At 40.8% G+C, this 8453-nt stretch overlaps 1 protein-coding gene across 1 annotated transcript in view; it reads right to left on the reverse strand.

Annotated features, from left to right (window-relative positions):
- Positions 1–864, reverse strand: part of LOC143787866 (calcium-activated chloride channel regulator 1-like) — a 50615-nt gene extending 49751 nt beyond the window's left edge. The window contains exon 1 of the mRNA XM_077276983.1: positions 741–864. The gene's annotated coding sequence lies outside the window, so the exon portion shown is untranslated. The remainder of the gene's footprint in view (positions 1–740) is intronic.
- Between the last annotated feature and the right edge of the window lie 7589 nt (positions 865–8453).

Raw genomic sequence — 8453 nt, forward strand, 5'->3', positions numbered from 1 at the left:
GGAAGAGCTGCGTTATCAGAGCCGGGCAAACTAGCCAACGCTTCCAAGAGTCCGAGATGGCTCTCTTTTCCCAGGCGCCTTTTAGACGACCAGAAATAGATGGCAAATATGATAATAAGAAAATGTTATGGAATTGCTATTCAATCAATACATCCGTATTCAGTTTTTTTCTTTAATAAGGTGTGTACGCAGAGCCATAGCTAGGTCATTCTTCTGCAAAGATTTATAATACAGGCTTAGCCCTGTATCTAAAATAGTAGGAAAATATTCTAAAATATATATTATAAAATATATTATAAAAATAATATAGGCACTTTACCAACTATATATATATATATATATGTTTTGTAAACAGAAGGTAATAACCGTAACGTCACACACATAAAGACTGCGACTGCTGATACAGAGTGGCGTCCCATAAACTTATATGTATGACGCGTCTATGTGCCGGAGTGAGGCCAGAGTAGAATACATTCTTTGTTTAGAAATTGTTCAACTCTATGCCCACATTGTACTCATAATATAATAGTAACATAGTAAATAGCAGTAATAATAATATATTTGTAAATATAATGTTGGCTGTTCAGGAGTTACACTATAGGAGCTGCTGGATAAGAACGACACACAAGAAGTATGAAGACAAGAAGTATGAAGAACTTGTTAGCCCAAGTATAAAGTTGTCAAAAAGCAGAATTGTAAAAGTGACCCCAAACTAGCAGCGTTCCCTCTCTGTCACTCACCTGATGCCTCAGTGTAGAGCAGTGAGCAGCTCCTGGCCATGGACTGACAGCTACTTGCCAGAAGGCAGCTATATACTCCCCTAGGCAGCATGGATTCCTGCCGCACACTCCCCTTTCTGTATCTTCATCCTGTCTGTGGGGTGAGGGCAACTCCCTGTGGACTTGTAGACAACTTCTACTGAAAAGATAATCTGTGCTGCTTACACAAAATACCTTTGCACTCCTGTAAGAACGACATAGCTTCACGTGGAATATTCGTGACATTTCTTTTTCATTGACTCATACATCCACAAACATTAATTGAAACTGTATACTGTATGCTAAATGTTATTGTCGGCTGATGCGTGAAAAATGAATGACGGATGTAAAATATGGATATACTCATGGCGAAAGGATAGCAATGCGGATAGAAAATATACTTTTTTTCTGGCTAAAAATTGGAAGATTTTTGTATACTCTGAGTGAGAGTCAATTATTTATTCAGGGACACAGCGTAGGGCAGATATTTTTTATTCAGGAGCATAATAATGACGCTGGTGTTTTTATACCTGTGAAATGTGACGCAGAAGACGCTAGAAGAGGGAGATCTGCGGGGACGAGCTGTGGGAAAAGTTATCATGGCATCTGGACAAGATGAAAAAGAAAAGAAAGATAGCTACTCCAATGATAAAACATGTCACTTATAAGTTACCTTATGTAAGTGTTTAGTTGTGATGCTGACTGTGTCTCATCAGCACTGTGATTCATGTGTGGGCTGCAGTCTGATGATGGCTGGTAACCATAATTCTCAGTATTTCCTTACTGTTGTTAAGGACATACTGGGTGTTGTAGGTTCATGTAACACAATTTTATTTGCAGCTGACCTGACATTACATTTAATCACTGCACTAATGGTCGTTCTGGTGATGTGTTGCTGTTCTATTGGTGGTTCTGGTGATGTATTTCTGTACTGAAGGTGGTTCTGGTTATGTATACTGTACTGATGGTAGTTCTGATGATGTATTCCTATACTGATGGTGGTTATGGTGATGTATTCCTCTACAGATGGTGGTTGTGATGCTCTATTTCTACACTGTTTCTGGTTATAGTGCTATATTACTGGACTGCTGGTGGTTCTGGTGATGTATTTCTATACTGTTAATGGTTTTGATCATGTAGTCTTGCACTGATTGCAGTTGTGATACTGTATTTCTGTACTGATGTTGGTTCTGGTATTGTATTACTGTACTGATGGTGGTTCTGGTGTTGTGTTCATGTACTGATGGTAGCTCTGGTGATATATTGTTGTATTGATGGTGGTTCTGGTGATGTATTCCTGTACTGAAGGTGGTTCTGGTAATGTAGTTTTGTGCTCATGGTGGTTCTGGTGCAGTATACATTTACTGGTAGTGAATCTGGCGATGTATATATGCAGTGTCGGTGGTTCTTGTAATGTATTTCTATACTGATGATGTTTTTGATGCTATATTCATGTACCTATAGTGGTTCTACTGATGTATTTCTGAACTGATCGTGGCTCTGGTGGTATCTCCTGTACTGTTATTGGTTCTGATCTTATACACGTGTAACAATCCATAACCTGTCAGATAATGTGACACATGGCTATGTTAATAAAGAATTGTATTGTCTGACAAGTTAAGGATTACTATATCTGTATTTATATTAGGAGCAGTAATTATAAAATTAGGCACTGAAGCATGTCAAATCCTGACAAGGTGTCATATACTCACAGTCATTGTGGGGAGCTCAACCTTCTTATACTCTCCTCAATTGAAAAGGAGTGGAGTTGATCACTCTGCTTTCAGTACAATTGTTCTCAATAATAAAATATCCTAAATGCAAGAATAATAAAAAGAATATACAAAAAATAAACAAATAAAACAATTCTTCTCTATAATAAAACATCCTAAATGCATGTAAAGAAAAAATACACAAATAAAATATGTGCATCTGCATATAAATGCCATGCTATTTATGTGCTGATGTAAATATTTTATTTAGTGTGTTTTTTTGTTAATGATCAAATCCATCCTTTGCAGTTGAGGAGCGTATAAGAATGTTGAGTTCCTCATTTTACTTGTAGACACCTGAAGAAGGCCATTCACAGCCAAAATGCGTTGTGCTTTTTTTTTAAAATAACCTATTTTGGGAGAAAAATCGCACTGCTACCCCCATTTTTATTTTACTTTCTGCGGTGGAAGCGACACATACCTGGATCCTCTCTAGCTCAATTTGGCGGAACTTCCTACAGTCCATCAGGTCGGCTGCAGTCCACAGAACAAATCATTCCTAGTGTTGTGCCTCAGCCCACAAACCAATCAGGTGAGTATTGTCATTTATTTCTCACCCAATCTACTGATCCTTACATACTATGCTTAGATTGCGCTACATTTTTCTCCTTTCCTAAGGGAATCCCATTTTATAAAGATAGCCCTTATAATCTTGGCATTAGGACTACAAGTGCTTCTCACTACATTAGAATGTCATCAAAAAGTTAATTTATTTCAGCTCTTCAATACAAAAAGTAAAACTCGTATATTATATAGAGTCATTACAAACAGAGTGATCTATTTCAAGCATTTATTTCTGTTAATGTTGATGATTATGGCTTAAACCAATGAAAACTCAAAAGTCATAATCTCAGTAAATTAGAATAATTAGCAAAAAACACCTGCAAGGCTTCCGAAGCATTTAAAAAGGTCCCTTAGTCTGTTTCTGTAGGCTCCACAATCATGGGGAAGACTGCTGACTTGACAGCTGTCCAGAAGGCAGTCACTGACACACTCCACAAGGAGGGTATGCCACAAAAGGTCATTGCTAAAGAAGCTGGCTGTTCACAGAGCGCTGTATCCAAGCATATTAATGGAAAGTGGAGTGGAAAGAATAAGTGTGGTAGAAAAAGGTGCACAAGCAACTGGGATAACCGCAGCCTTGAAAGGATTTTTAAGTAAAGGCCAATCAAAACTTTGAGGGAGGTTCACAAGGAGTGGACTGCTGCTGGAGTCATTGCTTCATGAGCCACCACACACAGACGTATCCAGGACATGGGCTACAAGTGTCACATTCCTTGTGTCCAGCCACTCATGACCAATAGACAATGCCAGAAGCGTCTTACCTGGGCCAATGAGAAAAAGAACTGTACTGTTGCTCAGTGGGCCAAGGTGTTTTCAGATGAAGGTAAATTTTGCATTTCATTTGGAAATCAAGGTCCCAGAGTCTGGAGGAAGAGTGGAGAGGCCACAATCCAAGCTACTGGAGGTCTAGTGTGAAGTTTCCACAATCAGTGATGGTTTGGGGAGCTATGTCATCTGCTGGTGTAGGTCCACTGTGTTTTATCAAGACCAAAGTCAGCGCAGCTGTCTACCAGGAAATTTTATTTTCATTTCATTATTTTCATTCTCCAGCAGGACTTGGCACCTGTCCACACTGCCAAAAGTACCAATACCTGGTGTACAAACAACAGTATCACTGTGCTTGATTGGCCAGCAAACTCGCCTGACCTTAACCTCATAGAGAATCTATGGGGTATTGTCAAGAGGAAGATGAGAGACACCAGACCCAATAATGCCAACGAGCTGAAGGCTGCTATCAAAGCAACCTGGGCTTCCATAACACCTCAGCAGTGCCACAGGCTGATCGCCTCCATGCCACACCACATTGATGCAGTAATTGATGCAAAAGGAGCCTGACCAAGTATTGAGTGCATTTACTGAACATGCATTACAGTAGGCCAACATTTCAGATTTTAAAATCATTTTCAAGCTGGTGTTATAAAGTATTCTAATTTACTGAGATAATGACTTTTGGGTTTTCATTGGCTGTAAGCCATAATCATCAACATTAACAGAAATAAACACTTGAAATAGATCCCTCTGTTTGTAATGACTATATAATATACGAGTTTCACTTTTGTATTGAAGAACTGAAATAAATTAACTTTTTGATGATATTCTAATTTAGTGAGAAGCACTTGTACATAAATGACAGACTATACAAAGTTTTATTTTAGTAGGTTTGGATACCAAAATCTAGACCACTATAACTAATTTTATATCTAATAGTATAGTTAAAGGGGGTTACCAGCAATAAATAATGATTTAATAAAAACACTAAATATTTACATTATCAATGTATTTGCACCACAGAATTGGAATATACATCCACTACAATACTACCGTCCAAAGGATTTGTGAAAGATGGAAATATATAATATATATTATGTGACTAAAATCATGTCTTATATCACAAGGAGCATTTGTACCGCAGTCTGACATTGAAATGACCTTTCAGGACGTCCTGGATGATCTTTAGCAAATGTGCAAGTTTAAGCAACATCTTAATGGTATTTCATAATAGTACATGATTATTAACATGTTCAGGTCTTGTTACTCCATAGTCAGTGTGAGGATACTAAAGAAAAAACAAGAAGTGGACCCACTGGACCATGACGACGACCCACCCACGGACGAGCTGACCAGATAGACCGCCCCCTATACAGGGAGAGTTAGGGGCAGGCCCGTGGGGGACTATCGCCACAGCAGCTGGGAGACCAAGAAGGACAAGAAAGTGATCCTCAGAGACACCAGACTAGCGAGAGTACAAGAGACACTGTACGGGCGGATTATGCAGGAACACAGAACTAACGGAGAGAACATCGGAGTGGCGGGTATGCAGAAGCACAGGGCTGGCAGGCACTTAGAGATACAGACCTGGCGGATATGCAGAGACACAGAACTGGTGGGTATGCAGAGACACAGGACTGGCGGATATGCAGAGACACAGGACTGGTGGGTATGCAGAGACACAGGACTGGCGGATATGCAGAGACACAGGACTGGCGGATATGCAGAGATACAGGATTGGCGGATATGCAGAGACACAGGACTGGTGGGTATGCATAGACACAGGACTGGCGGATATGCAGAGACACAGGACTGGTGGGTATGCAGAGACACAGGACTGGCGGATATGCAGAGACACAGGACTGGCGGATATGCAGAGATACAGGATTGGCGGATATGCAGAGACACAGGACTGGCGGGTATGCAGAGACACTGGACTGGCGGATATGCAGAGATACAGGATTGGCGGATATGCAGAGACACAGGACTGGCGGGTATGCAGAGACACTGGACTGGCAGGTATGCCGAAACAGAGGATTGGCAGGAATACGGAGACACAGGACTGGCAGGTATGCGGAGACACAGGGCTGGCTGGTATGCCGAAACACAGGACTGGCAGGAATGCGGAGACACAGGACTGGATCTAGGGAAAGCAAGGAAGACAACAAGGTGAACGTGCGGCCCAGAACATATGAAAACACAAATGATCATCAGGCACAGGGGAGAGGAAGGAAGGGATTAATAAAGCGACGCTGCACAGTACTTCCGGGTGAGAGTCCTCCAAGGTGATAGAGAGGACAGGACGGAAGTACCAGAAGATGTTAGAAGTGCGCACGCGCAGTAGAAAACCTGGCGTGTGCGCGCACCTGACGAGCAGCAGAAGCCGGGGGCGAGCGCTGAGAAGAGGATGCTGCAACAGAGGAGTCGCGCCAGGACGCTGAGGACAGGTGAGTATGGCGAGGCGCAGGGAGTGGCGGCGGTAGCGGCGGCATGACAGTCAGGTTCTGTTACATAAGTGAAGGCTAAAAAATGAAAAACTGCGACCACTACATTGTCATGGACAACTTTTTACATTATTTTTTGCACATGATCCCTCTATTTTTTACATATATTTATAGAATTGTTGTTTCTAAATGAGTAGGAACTTGTCTTCTTTGCATTATTTGAGGTCTGAAAGCACTGTTTTTTTTATTATTTTGATCATTTCTCCTTTTCAGAAAAAAAATACAAAATGTATTGCTTGGAAATTAAGATACATGTTGTCAGAAGTTTATAGAATAAAAGAACAATTTATATTTTACTCAACAGTATACCTATAAAGAGAAAAATCAGACAAACTGAACATTTTGCAGTGGTCTCTTAATTTTTGCCAGAGCTGTATATATATGAGGGAATGAGGTGCAAATGTAAGAGATAAGGAATATTTTGGCCTAGTGTTTGTAGGGTGATATCTTACATATTCTTTTTTACATTTCATCATACAGTAGTGATCCATCCATGCCCTTGAATCTAGAGCTTTTGGAAACTCCAATCGGTAATATCACTAAGGGCTTATTACAGACTTGCAAATTAATTGTTTGGGACGAATGTACCATGGCACACAAGAAAATGGTTGAGGCCCTCAATCACACCTTCAAAGATATTCAGCGATCCCATCGCTTAATGGGGGAATTGTTGTACTTTTTGCAGGTGACTTCTGCCAAATGTTACCTGTTCTTAAGGGAGCAGCGCCAGCAAACGAGCTGAATGTCTGTTTAAACTCTTCTTATCTATTGAGACATATTCAGACTCTAACCCTGACTAGTAATATATGGGTTCGCTTGATGGGAAATACTACTGCCGACTAATTTACTCTCTTATATATTGTGGCCTCTGGCAATCTGGATTGTCAGTGTTAAGTCTTGTACTGCTTGGTGAAGGAGTGGAGGATTCGGTGTTCAGTAGAGGCGGTTTTGGAGAGCTATTCTGTGACAGTTGCTTGCTGTTTTGGCTGTGTGTATTGTCCCCATCCTCTCCCATTTTGTTTAACTTCCTAATATCTCTGGTGTTCTCTTCTGTTGCCTGTGAGTGCATATTTTGCATGATTGGTGATTTCATTTATCTCTGTACGTCCTACCTTGCTTGTCTGGTTTGTGTATTTACATACACTATTCCTCCCCAGTTCCCTGGGTGGTGGACGGGGACAGATATAGGGCTGATTCAGGAGTACAGCAAGGTACATGGCCCCAGCATCTTCACCATCAGACGTAACCTGGGGAGCATGATAGCTAGGGTGCACCTAGTGTCCGGGACAGGGTAGTAGCTCCTGGCCATGGGCTATCCGAATCGTGACACTATTCTTCTAAGAAATTATAAGGGTATGTGCCCATGATCTGGAACAGCAGTGTTTTGGATGCAGCCCATCTGAGCTACATCCAAAACCATGCATTCTACATTAGAAGCTGCATAAAGTCACCCACGGAGCGGGTTTACGAGCCGTATCATTTTAATTATCTGAATGTGATAGATGCTACTGCGCCGATGCGGCTGCCATCGCCATTTTGATTAAAATATATTTTTTCAAACAAAACTAAATGTCTAAATAAAATTAAAAATAGGCATATTATCCACCGTATAATGCTACAGTGCATGCGCCGGCACCTGCCTGATGAATGCAATTTTTTGTTTTTCAAACCATGTTATATTCAGTATGCAAAATAGAGGGCCGGCCAGTGAGGGATCAATAACCTGTCATAAGCCATGCAGATGAATATGTAATCAGAGCACCACATAAAGCCCCACCCACCTTCCCACCCACAGCCCCGCCCACAGTCCGCCCCGGAGCACGAGAATATCGTTAACTGAAAACTACAAATTAAGATTAAAGAACAAACACAAGATGGATTTAATCAACCAAGGTATCATTTTAATCAGTATAACGGTGCCAACCTGACACTGTCTGTAGTTTACTTAGCACATTCCTGCTGATAGGTTTCCTTTAATAGGAACTGTTGCTACTTAGTAATTATAAGATAATATCTGTAATGAGAGATTATTTTATTATATATGATAATTTGGGATGTTACAGAAGCAGTAACTAAGTATTCTGAAG

This window comes from Ranitomeya variabilis, chromosome 8 (assembly GCF_051348905.1).
Source record: "Ranitomeya variabilis isolate aRanVar5 chromosome 8, aRanVar5.hap1, whole genome shotgun sequence".
Taxonomy (NCBI): Eukaryota; Metazoa; Chordata; class Amphibia; order Anura; family Dendrobatidae; genus Ranitomeya; species Ranitomeya variabilis.